At 42.5% G+C, this 15,879-nt stretch overlaps 1 protein-coding gene across 2 annotated transcripts in view; it reads left to right on the top strand.

Annotated features, from left to right (window-relative positions):
• TEX264 (testis expressed 264, ER-phagy receptor) overlaps positions 1–15,879 on the top strand; it is a 943,072-nt gene that overhangs the window by 587,747 nt on the left and 339,446 nt on the right. The window lies entirely within an intron of this gene.

Here is a 15,879-nt window from a genome sequence, read left to right as displayed (position 1 = left end):
CTGCTTGGTTCAGTCGCAGAACCCTCTCCCTGCAGCGCCATTCAATTAAGTGCCACGCAGTTCCACACAAATGCACACAGCATACTTCCACTACACAACACATTTCAACACTTCCTAATTCCACACCACACAATTTGACTCCACATCACTCCACTACATGCCACATAATCACAACCCAACAAATTCAACTTCAAATATTTCCACTCTGCTCCATGCCACATAATTTCACTTCACTTAATACCGCTCCATGCCACATCATTTAATTACTCCATGCAACACACCAACTCCAGATAATTCCACTGCACAGAATTACACTCCAACCTATATAATTACACTTCAAAACACATAATTTCACTCAACAAATTTAACTCCGCAACATGCCCCATATTTGCACTCCACATAATTACACACTGTGCCACACAATTCAATACCACATAGAATAATTATACTCCGCTCAATAGCACATTATCACACTTCACATAAATCTACTGCAAGCTGCATAGCAACACTCCACATAAATACACTCCGCACCATGCCACATAATTCCACTCAGTGCCACACAAGTCCATGCAACACAATTCAACTCCACAGAATCCCAATCCACTGCACACCATTCCACTCCACAGTACATAATTCCACTACACACCACATACATTCAATTCCCACCACAAAAGTCCACATCATCCCAATTAATTCAACACCACGCCACATACTCCCATGCAATACATGCCACTCCACGACACAGAACACCACTACACATAAGCCCACTACACTTAATACCACATAATTACTATCCACATAATTCCACTGCACAAGCACGCAATGAACCAACTTTTCTCATATTGGTTCACTTCAGGTCTTTCAGCACAGTTTCTTTACCATAACTTTTCGAAAAATCCAAACTGCAAACACACAATTGCCTCCATTTCTTTCGCTGTCTTGTGCGTACACAAACGCAGCCTCTTTATGCTTCTATAACCTTCTCCCCCCTTCATTCTCTCTCACACACTATTTCTACTACTATATCTAGAATTAATTCACCACTTCATACACAAACTACCTATCCCTCTCAATCTTACTTTCCATCTATTTTATACAACTCTCACCCCTATCTATTCACCATACCACATAATTCCACTACACAAATACACCACACGCCGCACAATTTCACAACTCACAATTCCACTTCAAACCACATATTTCCACTACAACTAACATACATCCTCTCCACTCCAAACAAAAAACATAAGTAAAAAACAATATAATTTGCAAAACCAACAGCTCAAACTCTCGCAAATGCGAGACCTATTGCATTGCAAACGCTTGTTTTCTCTGGGTGAAGATCTGCAGACGCCGACCGGACAACTCCCCGCTTCTGCTGCTCTCATGACTGTCCCAAGTACGAGTTAGTAAAGAAATACAACTAAGGAGAGCGTCTTACTAAATTTTTCGCTTGTTTTTGTCCCAGACTCCCAGTGTTCCCAGGCATTGTCTGTCTCTATGGAGATTAAGGTCTCACGTGGGAGTTAAAACATGTTTTTCTTTTGTGATATATTTTTTTTTGTTGACTTATTGCTGTTTTTACTATTTCTGAAATCAAAATATGTCTAATGCATACGTTGTCCCTGTTGAAGGTTTTACTTATTAGCGGTTAAAACCAGGTCATGGTTAAGTGGATTGTTGGGAAAATAGCATGACTGTATTTCTCTAAAACATTTCTTTCTGGCGGTGTTATTTTTCGAGTTTATTTTTGCAAAGTTTACACTCGCAGAAACGCATGGTTTACACTTGGCCTCAAATCCACGTCAGTTGCGATTATGTTTTCTATTGCTTAATTGATTGTGGTGTTTTGCAGTTGTATATTTCTAATTGCCTTTGCATACCGCTTCGTATCCCAGGTGAGGTACCGAAGCCCATTATCGAGCACGTAGTGTTTGGTTGGAAGGACTGTATTTGCAGTGAAAGTTATGTGGGAAGCTTTTTGGGGTCGTGCAAGGGTGACGAAAACGATGGTGTTAGCCTATTTCATTTTACAGGGTCTAATTTTGAGGGAAGAAGAGGGAAATCTTGTATCCCCTGCCTTTCTCGGTTGCCTTGAGGTACTTTGCAGGTCCCCTGTGAAAGAGGCTGTGCAATGTCTTGGTGGGACTGCTGAGGGAGAGTAGGGGAGATAAAGAGGCCGAGGTTTTTTCAATTCACGCCGTACGTGAATTGAAAAAATAGGCAGGTTGTTGAGAAATTAGCGTAATGTGCTAGTTTTGTAATTTTAGTTAATTTATAGCACTTTGTTATTCTGAAATGGACTTACTGCTTTTGTCGTTTTTGGAATGTGTGTATAAATGTTTCCTGAGCATGTATTTTTGAAGTAGACTGCATGGCCCAGTGTGTAGTAATTGTATATCTACTGAATCCCTGGCAGCACAGTACCCAGGGTAATGTGCTGCATGGCTAAACACTTACAAAAGTCCCAAAGGCGAGACCTGTTGGTTATGCCAATGCTTGTTCTTTTTTGCTTACAACGGGACTCTATCCAGTTTGGCTAACAGTTGGGAGCTGAATCACCATTTTTTAGGCACATTACCTTTTTTTCAGGTCAGCCTTTCAGTTTAAGTAAAAACAAGCATTTACAATGCAATGGTTTCGCCTTTTGAAAAGTTTGAGCTATTGGCATTGTAAATGACAATTTTTATTTATGTGTTGGTTTTGAAAATAAATAAATGGCATTGTCATTTACAATGCCAATAGCTTAATCTCTCGCAAATGCGAGACCTATAGCATTTGCAAAGCAGTCCTCGCTATGAAGAGGCCGTGTGTGTTGGCACATCTCACAACGGAGGCACGTGTCATGCATAGGTGGGATAAGTATCTTATGCTGAAGACACAGTTACACTGTGCAGGGGAGAGAACGGTCATCTTGCAGTGCGAACATACATCTATCAGAGTGCTGACTGTGAAAGAAAGATGCTTATACTGAGGTTATATATTTATATATACACACACACACACACCTCACAGTAAACGCACACACACACACCTCATAGTGAGTACACGCACATGCCCCAATGAAGGCGGGTGTACAGTGAGAGCATGTGCGTCTGACAAAGTATCCAAAGTAAAGTGTCCGGGTACATGAACCTCTCACACTGATGGCTCATGGACACCTTTTCGTGATAGCACACATTCATCTGACAAAGGGCACATGTATGTGGAGATCTCACAGTAGTGACACGCATGCAGCTTTTAGTGAGAGCATCTACATCTGACCCAATGTATAATGTACCGTGCACCTCTCACCGTGATAGCAGCTATGCACCGTATAATGACAGCACAAGTACACCCGATGTAGCGCACACTGTGAAGTGTCCATGTAGGCGTGCACATCACACAGATGTACACCTTATTATAGTGAGAGAACATGTGATTCTCACAATGAGGACACGTGTGCCCCTTATAATGAGAGCACGCGTGCCTCTCACAGTGAAGGGACCTTACACTGGAAGCAGAGGGTCCTCTCACAGTATGGGCACGCCAACACCGTACATTGAGAGAACGTGCGCCTTACACAACAAGGGCATATTTATGCACCTTAGCGTGACAACACTTAGATGTGACAGAGGGTGCACTGTGAGGTGCTCACGGAAGCGCACATCTCACAGTGAGGGCACACACGCAGCCTAAAATGAGAGCACAGTGAGGGCACATAAACATTATAGTGAGAGCTCGAGAACATCTCACATTGAGGGAAAATCTACACCTTACACTGGGAGCACAGGGGCCTCTCACAGTATTGGCACACATGCACCTTACACTGAGGGTACAAGTGCACCTCGCAGTGAGGGCACATACTCACCTTATTGTGAGGGTGCAAGTGCACCTTATATCGAGAGCACTTGTAAATATTACACCCAAACGCCATATAGCGAGAGCAAACATGTATCTCCTGTCCAGACCATGCTATACGCTTGAGTGAGACAGCATACATGAGCTCGACCTTACACGCCCAGTGGCAAGGTATATTTACATACCTTGCGGAAGCATGCACTGATCTTATAACGACACCGCCTACACAACTCATAATGATCAAACATACATACCTCACAGCGCGAAGATATGCATACTTTATAAAGAGAACACAGGCACCTTACAGCCACATCATCTATAATGCTCAGAGAGGGAGTATATACATTTCAAAGTGAGAAGGCACCCACACTTTGAGAGCACACGTGCATCTTATAAGGACATCCCTAGACACCTTACGGCGAGAGAACATGTACCAGTCCAGGCATGAGACAGTGAGCATGCTTATGCTCGTCATAATGAGAGCACACGTCTCTTGTGCACCACACTTAAACCTGGTCACTAGAGAGCACAAGTATATCTAACATTGAGAGCATGTATACATCTTAATGCGAGGGCACCCATACTCCTCACAGAGGGGGGCGTTTACTGCTGGGAGTGGGGCTCATACAAGGCTCCCCCCTTCCCCACTGGCCACCCTTGAACGACGGATGTGGCACTTTCAAAGAAAACAAGGAAAGGCACGGACAGCGGGAGGGGGGCGGGAAAGGCACGGACAGCGGGAGGGGGGCAGGAAAGGCACGGACAGCGGGAGGGGGGGCGGAAACGGCAAGAAAGGCAAGAAAAAGCACTCACCTGGACTTCCGGCGGCGATCGGCCTGCAATGACCAAAACAAACCTTCCCCCCCCCAAAAAATAAACACGCCCACAGCCGCATGACGTGAACAGAAAGCCTAAAATTCTCGGGAACGCCCCCCGAATCTGCTCCGCAATTGACGGACAGATCTCTGTTCCAATGGCTAGCCTCCATTTATGGAGCTAGCCAATGGAACAGAGGGCGGATTCCCAAGCCACATACTATAGACATAAGATTTATTTTGCCTGCGCCGACTTTCGACGAGGCGAAACCTAAAAAGTGCCTGGATGATGTCACTGTTTGCTCTAGAGCACTGATACTCAAAGTACGGCCTGGGGGGTCACATGCGGCTCTCCTGACCTTTACATGCGGCCCTTTGGTCAACACCGGCTCTGGGCTGCTGTTTACTTGTCTCAGCACAAACAATAAAAAGAGGTTAAATAAACAGGCAAGCATTTATTCAAATGTTAATTTGTGTAAAAAAAAAAGGAAGTACCTATGAAGTTCTGCACTGCTTTAGGAACATCTTCATGTTTAAAGACATATTGCACTAAAGTTGTAAAAATATGATATTGACTCTTTCAGAATTCAAAAAGTGTATTTAATTAACACGCAGAACCTTTTCACCTTAGTAAATGAGATTAAATCAGTGCATTGAGAAGTAGTGTTTTAAAAGTGATAGTTTTCAAAAATGAATATAGAAACTGGTGAGCTAAAGAGGAAAGTCAGTTCTTATGTGCACTTTTTGGGTGACTTGGGTTCCTATTATAAGTGAGTAACATTATAGTTTATTAAATCAAACACAGGAAAAGGTTTTTATCAGTGCACATCCTTAAGTCATTTATTTCGAGGTCCTCTTATTTGTGATAATGAAGAAAAAGGAGGGAAAGTGAAATAAAACATTTCCCTAGGATCACATAATTTGATAAAGTGGGGAAGCCGGGATTAATCCCTTGTTTTACGGTTTCACATTGTGCAATTTAGCCATTGGAAGTATAAGATTTGCTTCCTCTACACCCTCCTTACCGCCAATTACCCCCACCCGACTGCCACCCCGCTGGCATCAATACGGCCTTCGGTCACATCACAGACCAAACTTATGGTCCCCTGGCAAAATGTTTGCGAGTCCCCATGCTCTAGTGCAAGGCTAACTTGACAACAAAATTGAGGTGCCTTCATCAAGAAACTAAAAAATACCAATCCAGTCTGTGTTTTTATTATAAGATTTTGACATAGGTCCAATAGGGTTCTGCAGTGCTTATGTTTGTGCTTGGCCTCCTACATTAATATTAGTAGTATCCACTGCTGCCTAACCGTAGCGGGTTGTATGAGCTGCCTCTGAGCCAACTGGCAAAAATCTCAATTTTCTCTCTGATAGCGCATGGTTGTCTGGTACAGACGAGTCAGTAAATATAGCTGGATCAGTCTGGATTAGACTATGAGTGAGAAATAAAAGCGGTAACTAACCTAGACAAATCACCTGCCCCACCCTGTCATCTACTGTTTCACTTCAGAAGTGGTTGGCCCTTTCTGCAGGTTTACTGATCTTCTGTTTATCTTCAGATAGTAAAGAGAAAGGCAGAACTTCTGGGCAATTAGTCTCACACATCCGTAGAGATAATGCTTGTAGGAAGGGCCTGTTGAGTTACCGTATACTATACCAGGTTTGGGACTAGGGCTCACATAGTCCACTATTGTTATGGGTCACATAAGCCACTATTGTTATAATATCAGCAGCAAGAGTCCCCGTTCTTTGAACTTTGTATCTAAAAGTTAAAGGTTGAACTCCATTTTTTTTCTCCAAATATTTTTATTGTTTTTCAAAAATATACATACATAGAGTAATACTGTACCAGGGTTATCATAAGATATTTGTGAGGCAGTCATAGCGTATAACAAGAAGAAAAAAAGAACGTGAGGTGAGGTTATTACCGCTTGTGTTCTCTTACGTCCTTGTTCACAATATTGTATACACAAGATCGAAGTGTCACCTACGAGCATAAACTCTGCTGTTTCTAATTCTAACATCTAAATTCCGATTAACACAGGACTTTGGGAGCACACGTATGCTCACTTTTCCATTTCAGTAAGTGTGGATCCTGTGGAGTTGGAAGGGGGATGGTGGCCACACAAATTTTTTGCTTACATCCACAAAGTGAGATTTTGGACGTATTCACAAAACCTATGGTGATATTTTCTCGTAGAAAGTACACAAATATATTTAAATCTTTAAAAAACGGGTATAAGTGTGTAAATAGAGTAGGAAATGACCCGGAGGAAATACTTTTCTCCACAGAGAAATGTGTTACCTGTTCAGAAAAAGCACAGATCTTACACTAACCATAAACAAGAAAAGTGCTAGAAATTTATGTCTAAAGCATATCTGAACGGCCTACACCTGAAGTAATGAAGGTTTCGCAATTCCCAAAAAGTCCTAAAATCAAAGACTGGAGTAGACGTAAATCTCTATTGGATTTGCAATTTTGATTTGTGAATTGGTTCCATGCTCTTTTAATATGAGGACAAACTCTCTCGCTCTTCAAAGTACAATGGCTGTGTATTCTAAACATTCGTTCCAGGACATTGTGTGATATTCTAGTTCACATTTTGTTACTCGTTAAGGAATGGGCATCTATTTTTCACTGCTGCAAATCATGCGGTGAGGTTTGGTTCTAGGATGGTGGATTGACCTAGATTTATTTGTTTTGTGCAACATAATCCTTTGCAAAGTTGGAACAGGAGATGCTTGCTTTGCAAAACAGGATATGTAGCATATCTCTAATTTTTGTGCCAGCACATAACATTACTGATGGTGCAGGCAAAAATACATTTTATACATTCACTCTCATAAAAAGCAGTTTGCTTATAAAGTGGAAATCCCTATCCTGGTGTTCCCTAATTACAAATAGTAACTAATGGAGTGCTGTTCTGTTCCCTGCATCCTGGACAAGTATCACCTCAGAACATGGGATGTAGCTACATTGGCAATGTTCTATCTGCCATTGACCATAGTCCGATGGAGCTGGAAGCTGTGTGCTTCAGTAGTTGGTATCCCACAACTCATTCAGCGTGGAAGCAGATTTTCAAATGGGCTTTAAATACATTTCAGTTCGGCGTTGTGCTTCAGATGAACAGTGGTGAAACCCATTAGTGCAATTTTGTCCTGTGATCTAATGTAGAGTAAAGTAATGGGATGAATCTCTGTTATCTAATACAGGGTAAAGTGATTTAATATCTAGTATTCTGATACAGAGCAGAGTAGTCAAAGGATTTTTATTCTAGGTTTCTAGTGGAGAATAAAGTAATAGAGATAATTGGTTATCTGGGGCAAGGTGAAATAATATTATAGGCCCTTTCTGTAATCTGATGCAGTGTAAAATAATATATGTAGTCTGTAATTTCATGTGAGGTGGAGTTGAAAGATTAATCACCTTCTAAAATCAAGTGCAGGTAATACAGCAAATGTTAAAGCTTTAAGTAATTAGACTAATCGTCTCCTGTAATGAAATGGATGGTAAAGTAAACTGAGTAATCTTCCTTAACACAATAGAAACTAATATGAATCATCTCTTTTTTTAATTTAGTGTGTACAGTAACTGGAGTAAGCTCCTTCTGCAGTCAATTTCAGGCTAAAGTAATGAAAGCAATCTCCATGTAACTAAGGTAGTCTATTTTCCTTGCAGCATTAATTGTTGACAGTAATTTCCCTTTTTCCTAAGGCATTGGAAACTGGTTACTGTGATCTGTGTGATGTAAAGCAAGGTAACCAATGTAACCGTTTCAAAGTAATCTATAATCTAGTAAAAAAGAAAATATTTGGAGTTTCCACCTATAATCTCATGCAGGGTAAAGTAATCAGATTAATATCTTTCTGTAATGTAGGGTAAATAAAATAGTCCCCTTTTATACATCCAAGAAAGCGTAAAGCGTTCCCAGTACTCTCCTGCTATTAAGCACAGATTAAAAGTATTCTTTCGTTGAAAGCATGGTAAAGTAATTGGAGTCATCTCCTTCGGTAATCTGATGCATGGTAATATAGAATTTGTATGCTGCTGCTTCCTGTACTGTATCTGTTTTGTTTGGTTTGGTTTGCATGGCAGCTGCATGTGTTGTATCTATTCCGTCTGTTTATCGACAGTCACCTGCTGTTGTTCCTTTTGTACCTGTTTGTATGTGTGAGTGAAATACGCCACGGCTGCTGCTTCTTCTGTTGTGTCTTAGTGTCTATCAATGGAAAGCTTGCAATTCTGCTTTCTCTAGTTTGTCTGTTGTGTTTATTTGATGAAACTTGGCAAAATCTTTTCTTTTTGAAAAATATCTTTTATTGGTTTCATCAGAATATAATGTTATATATACGAGTCAATAAGATAGAAACGGTCTCATAGAAACAAAGAACAGAGCTGCATTTAAATCACAAAGGGTTTGACTAATGTGTGTGATTATAACTTGCTACACAGTTCATCACTGGTATCTTCACGTCTTCTAAATATACAATGTGGGACACAAGATGGTCATGTTGTAAAGTATTAAGTAATTTTATGAAAGCGTGATTGCCATTTGCATGGGCAGGGTGCGGTTAACCAGTGTCTGTGTCGTCATGTCCACGTGTGATGGAATGCGTAACCATAGTGAATTTGGATGTTCATTCCATTACGTCATTGGCGTCAAACTAGGGGAATAATTTCTGCTCTTGAGCAGAAACGTCTGCTAGTGTGTTCTCAGGGGCTGCCAGATGTTTTTAGGTCTGGATGCAGGATTTTGGAGCGAGGAATATATGTCACTGGTTGTATCACAGTTAAACAGATCCTGTACCCAGTGTTTGACTGTTGGGTGGGATGATGCTCCCCAATGCAAAGATACCTGGCGCTTATCTAGTAGTAATGCGATGGCAGCATATCGCCGGATTCCCTTTGGCAATGGAAGGACGTAGCCTAAAAGGGCTATAAGTGGAGAAGGATCTATATCGATTTCTTACATCTGTACCTCCTCCTAATATGCCAGTATAGGCACACAGTTCCAGGCTAAATGTACAAAGTCTGCATGGTCTCATGTCATGTAGGATAGTTATGGTGTTTGGTGGGATCAAATTTGGATGGAAGATGTGGGGTAGAATATAATTGATGCAAGTACTTAAAATGTAATAGTTTGTGCCGGTGGTTGTTTGAAACTAGTTAGGTTTGCGTGCAACAGTAAAACCACATTTTGTCAGGCAAAGGGAAGCCCAAGTCTCTTTCCCAGGCCTCCCTGAAACCCCTGCCAGTGATGGACTTCATGCTGGATGCTGCATGGTAAAGTCTGGATACCAGATGAGTGCCATCAGGGGTCGTGATTACCTGTGACAGTGGGGGGAAAACGGGCGGTTAGAAGGGGGGCAGTAGAGACCACAGCTCAGAGCGCACTTTGCAGTCGATATAGAATGAATTCATCCATATGCGTGACATTGCATCCCTCATGGAGAGATGAGACCGAACATAATCCAGTCTCATTAAACATATCGCCAAGTTATTGTATGCGGCAGGTGAGAAGTGTTTTTTTGGTGAGTGTTTCCGTTGTGACGGGTAACCATGGATTATTTGCTATAGAAATGTGCGGTGAATAAAGGTGTTCGAAACCAAGATATAGTTGAAGTTTTATCCATGCCCGGGAATGTTGTTGCAATCGTTTGACTATCCGAGACATTTCTGGGTAGCTCACGTGGTATAAGTGTTTTTAGCAGATAGGGGTGAATTTGTGAGCTCTCAGGCTTAAGGAGTTGGAGCTGTGCGTGAAGATGGCACCAGTGTTAAGTGAAATGTACTTTTGCTACTAGATAGTAAAGATAGAGATCTGAGACTCTGAATCCTCCACATTCTTAGGGCAATGTTAGGGTGCTCTAGCCGGTCCTGGTGTGTTTTCCCACCCATATCAATCAAATAAGTGTGCCTCGAAGGCTATCAAAGAAACGTTAGTGAGCGCAATGGGGACAGTTAGGAACAAATATAAGAACCGGGGAAGTACCACCATCTTTATTATTATGATTATTCCAATTTTTCAATTAGTGTGGTTAGCCTATCCATTGCGGGCCGTAGTTCAATCTTATTACCTCAAAACTTTGCCGGTGTAGGTAGATACCAAGATATCTAGGAGGATATGAGCAACATTTTAGGGGGAAGTCGAGAGGAGTCTGAAATGTGGCATCTGTCAATGGGAATATCTGAGACTTATCTCAATTAATCGTAAGACCAGACAATGCACCAAAGCGAACCACCTCTCTCAAGACAGACTGGAGAGTGGTTTGACTCAGGGTTTCTGAGAAACAGCATAATGTCATCAGCGTATAGTGATGCGAAAAATGAGCAGCGTTGGAATCTCAGCCCTCTCACCAGATGACACTCTTGTAAATGTCGAACAAGGGGATCTATTGATACTAAGAATAATAGGGAGGATAGTAGACATCCCTGCTGTGCACCTCAGGACCGGGGAATTGATCCGTGATAGTGCCATTCACCTTTAAACGCGCTATGGGAGCCAAGTACAATAGGCGAACAAGGTCACAAAAGCCCTTAGGGCAACCAATTTTGCTCAATGCAGCAAATAAGAACGGCCATTCTAAAGAATTTAACGCTTTCTCTGCGTCTAATAGGACTGCTGCTGAAGGTAGATCAAGGTTAATTTGATTAAGGACTGCAAATATAGTGTGCACATTTACCAACGTGGAACGGTCGGGAACAAAACCTGTCGGTAAGGGGGAAATTATTGTGTTAATTAGAAGAGATAGACACATTATCAACACATTGGACAATATTTTATTGTCATAGTTTAATAAGGATAACGGGTGATAGGATGAGTGTTCTGGTGATTTGCCAGGTTTCAATAGGAGTGTTAAAACTGTTTCTCGCATTGTCTTGGAGAGGATACCACATGACAGACCCTCAGCATATACCTCGAGTAGGTACGGGGTTAATTCATCTTTATATGACTTATAAAACGCACCAGTGAAGCCATCTAGTCCTGAGCACGTGTGCCATTAAGGTCATCAATAGCTTGTGCAATCTCTTCACAGGTGATGGGCACGGCTAAGAACTGCTGTTGTCCCACCTCCATCCAAACCATAGCGATCTCTGCAAGCTATTCTGCAATGGTATCTGCAGCTGTAGTGCATTTAGATGAGTATAGGTTAGTGTAATATTGCGTGAAAGTGTGCTTTATATCTTTGGGTGCTGTAACTGTGGTTCCATCATCTAGATGGAGGGAGGGAGGAGATCATTTTCTGGCATGGGGGACGCATGGTATTACCCGTGTGCTGCGGACCTCTCCATTTCTCTGTATATTCTTGCTCTGGTGTATTTACTTAAGTATTTGACCTCACGGTGGGCTAGGTTCTGGAACTCCTGCATCAACGTAGCCCTTCTCCGTAAAAGCATAGAGTGATCACCTGCAAGCATCTCAGAGTCAAGTGTTTTTAATACTTGTTCTATTTGTGTCAAGATTCTGTGGATTGAGCGCAGAACACCAGAGTGCTTTGCTATGCACACACCCCGGATGTATGCTTTCAAAGCATCCTGGAGTGTCAAAAATTGTTGTACTGTACCTACCTTGTGCTGGAAATATTCAATGATTGCATCTTGGACTTCAACATGGAAGACCTCGTCCAGCAAGGCATTCATAGGGAAGCACCAGGATGCACGTGGTAATAGGTTATCTGAAATAAGTATCATGAGTAGCACGGGGTAATGGTCTGATAGCGTTCTGGGTAAATGTGAAACATCCGTAAGTGCAAGTGTTAGGTTTGGCATAATGAACCATTGATCTATACTGGACCAAGTACTGTGTGGAGCAGAATGGAACGTGTATCCCCTTGAGTTTGAATATTTGAATCACCATGCATCAGTTAAAAGGCGGGATTGCGTGAGCTCAGATAAAGCACACAAAGAATGTGGGTTAGTGGAGTGGACTGCACCTGTTGTACCGATCATCTGATTCAGGGAGAGGTTTAAGTCCCCACCCATGAGTATAGTGGAGGTGTGCAAGGGGGTAAGGTGCACTGATATATCCTTGAAGATCTCAGGAGAGTTTGTGTTTGGCGCGTAAATGTTTACTAATAGTAGGGGGATGGTACCTAGTATGCCTGCAACAACCAGATAACGACCTCCAGGGTTAGCTACTACTTTGCATGTGGTAAATGGTATTGCCTTATGTATTTGGATACAAACCCCTCTGGAATATGTGCTATTGTTAGCAAATAACCGGTTCGTGCCCCAAGTGGAGGCATACCAAGGCGTTGCATCAGGGGCGCAGTGGGTTTTCTGGAGAAAGGTGACCTGTATACCATGCCTGGTCGAATAGGACAGTACCTGTCCGCCCTTTCGGGGATTGGAGAGCCCTTGCACATTCCAGGAAATGCATTTCAAGGAGCAGTGGCTAGAGGTTATGTTGGGTGTAGTCATGGACAGTGGGAGTTAGTCAAAGCAGTAGATAAGCATGTGTAATGTTGCCAGTCAGGGAAAGGTAAGCTATTCGTACAAGACCCAGCATGCACAGGGAATATGTATTGAGACCAATAGAGTAAACAAAATAAAAATAGTCAGAAACACAGACAGTATAATTGAAACCCCCAGTACCTCCTCCCACCTCCAGCAGTGTAACAGATACTGCCAGAGAATCCCAACTAACGTACACCTATCAGGAAACCAGAAAATGTTAAAGGAGTCATCCTTGGGGGGAGACCACACCCATGAAAAGCACCTATTTGACCATGGGCATGCATATATAAGTAGTGGCCTAGTTAGAAAAGAGATCATGACATCTATCTCATCAACAGTGAATCATGCATTTAGAAATTATTGCTGCATCGATTTGGGAAAGAAGGAGAGAAGGTGTCATATAGCAGTTACCAGTAGGGGGAAAGTCCGTCTCCGCCTCGGATATTATAGAACATAACCTGAGTAACAGTCAACTCCCGGCAACAGTCAGGACCATCACAACATTATGTGGGGGATGGGTGATGAAGCACTAGGGGCAAGTTCTGCACAGTGGCGTTTACAAAATTGGACAGCTTCTTCCGCTATTTTGAAGGTATGTGCCTTACCACCAAGCTGGACATGAGGTTTCGCCAGATAGAGCATTGAATATTTCAAACTGGCTGCCCGTAGGGTGCGTTTGACTTCTGGAAATTTAAGGCTTGCATCTTGCATAATTGGGGTGTAGCCTGGATAGAACTCTGGCATCATGCCCTGATATTGCAATGAGCTTTTCTCGTGGGCAAGTGGTAGTATTGAATCACGGTCTTGGGAATTAATACGTTTTGCAATGATCAACCTAGAAGGAGCAACAGGGACAGGTCGAGTCCCAAGGGTTTTATGGGCCCTCTCGATTGCGAACGGAGTGGAGAAGGCTTCTCTGCCAAAGAGCTCCATGAGTAGGCGTTCCACGTAGCTGCACATATGACCCTTGTTCGCGGATTCAGAGATTCCTGCAATACAGATGTTATTTCTACAGGATCTTCCTTCCAAGTCTTCCGTCGTGGCCTCAGTTTGCTTGAGTGGTTTTTCGAGTTTGTCAATCCGCTTGATACTGGTAGAATGTTCGTCTTCGATGTCCGAGATTCGTTATTCTGCAGTGGATATATGTGCTTCCTGCTGGTCAGGGCGTCCATGCCAGCCACGGAAGACTGATCGGCCCGGGAGGAATCCAAGGGTTGATAGGAGCGGATCACAGTCGTCCGCCGCTGCTTCCCTCAGCGTTAGGTGCGCCCCACCCTGGCTCCCCCCGGTCCGACCCTTGGAATCCTCCCGGGCCGATCAGTCTTCCGTGGCAGGCACGCACTGGACGCGACCTACTCTGCCACCCCACTTTCTGGATCACATTGGATGCGATCCCCTTGAGCCGAGCTGCCCTCGACCTCCATTCACTGACGAGCCAGTTCCAGCACTGCTTCCTTATCTCAACCCAGTCCTGAAGATGATCCAAAACAAAAAGGATCAAAACGTCGTCGACAGTCCAGCGCAATACATGGCGCAGCCCCTAATGTGGCTCAACTATACCAATCCTGAAAATACTTTGAAAATGTAGCTTTATAATTACCTGGAGCCACATTGTGTTTTTTGCTATTCACTGTACATATTCTTGCACCAGTCACCTTGCGCCATATACGCTGAACACAATTGTCACTTGCGTCGCCACTTTTGTGTCACTTGCACATGCTTAGCACCAAGTACAATTCGGGTTGTTTTGTGATTTGTTTACTTACAGTGCTGCTACAACTGTACCTCTTTAATTTGTTCTTGTACTTCAACTATACGATGCCATGAGCACACCTGAAAAAAAAAATCATTGATTGAGTGTCCTTGTTTCTGTTTTCTGTAATGCTGTATGCATACATGCTTAATTGTCTCCTTATAAGTCCAGTTGGGATTTTGTTTCTTTATATTGATTACCTTCCCCAATCCCAACGTGGTTTACGGGTCACACTCCTGTAGTCCCTTACAATAATCAATGAGATGAGAGCAGTGTGCAAATGTCCCTGTCCCCATGAAGGTGACCAAAGTGTGCCTACTTCTCTATGACGTTTGCAGGAGGTCCATGTCTCCATGTGAATGACTGCTTAAATGCCTTTTTGTGGAAGAATTACTTTTCACTGAGAACACCTCTACATTTAAAAGATATAGTCTACACTGTCAATTTATGAGAGTTGTGGTTGGCTCCCAGCGGGTCACTCCCTTCTATCACGTAATAAACAAAAATCTTAAATAAAAAATACATCATATATTTCAAATCGGTACTTCAGGCCAGCCCTGTTCATCCATTGGTCTGTGTCGCTGTCATTCACAGTGTGCTTCCAGCCACCACAGCATACAGTACAGGGCAGAGGGCCAGCCTACTGCAGCCACGGGCTCTTTTGCATTGGGAACGATGGCATTTTTACCCTGATCGTAAGTGCACATCCGACTAAATCGAAGTCCATTTAAGTGCCAGGGCTGGTGGGTCAATTCTTTACTAATGTTTCTGTCATTTAGTTTTATTCTTAAAAAAAATTGTTTTGCAAATCTTGTTTGTTTTAAGTAATTTATCATCAAGTAGTACAGTCGAATCATATTTTAAGGGGATGTGCACTAAAACTAAAAAGGCTATCTATACTCGTAAGTAAACCTGCTGTTAGGAAGTTCCTGAAATATTTTATTGAAATTACATCAAATTGTTATTTTACGTTTTTAAAGGTATTGCTTTTTTATTTCAAGCACTTTTAG

The sequence above is a fragment of the Lissotriton helveticus genome, chromosome 9 (genome assembly GCF_964261635.1).
Source record: "Lissotriton helveticus chromosome 9, aLisHel1.1, whole genome shotgun sequence".
Lineage (NCBI taxonomy): Eukaryota > Metazoa > Chordata > Amphibia > Caudata > Salamandridae > Lissotriton > Lissotriton helveticus.
Note: the sequence above shows the minus strand (reverse complement) of the source record. Positions and strands in the feature narration are given on the sequence as shown.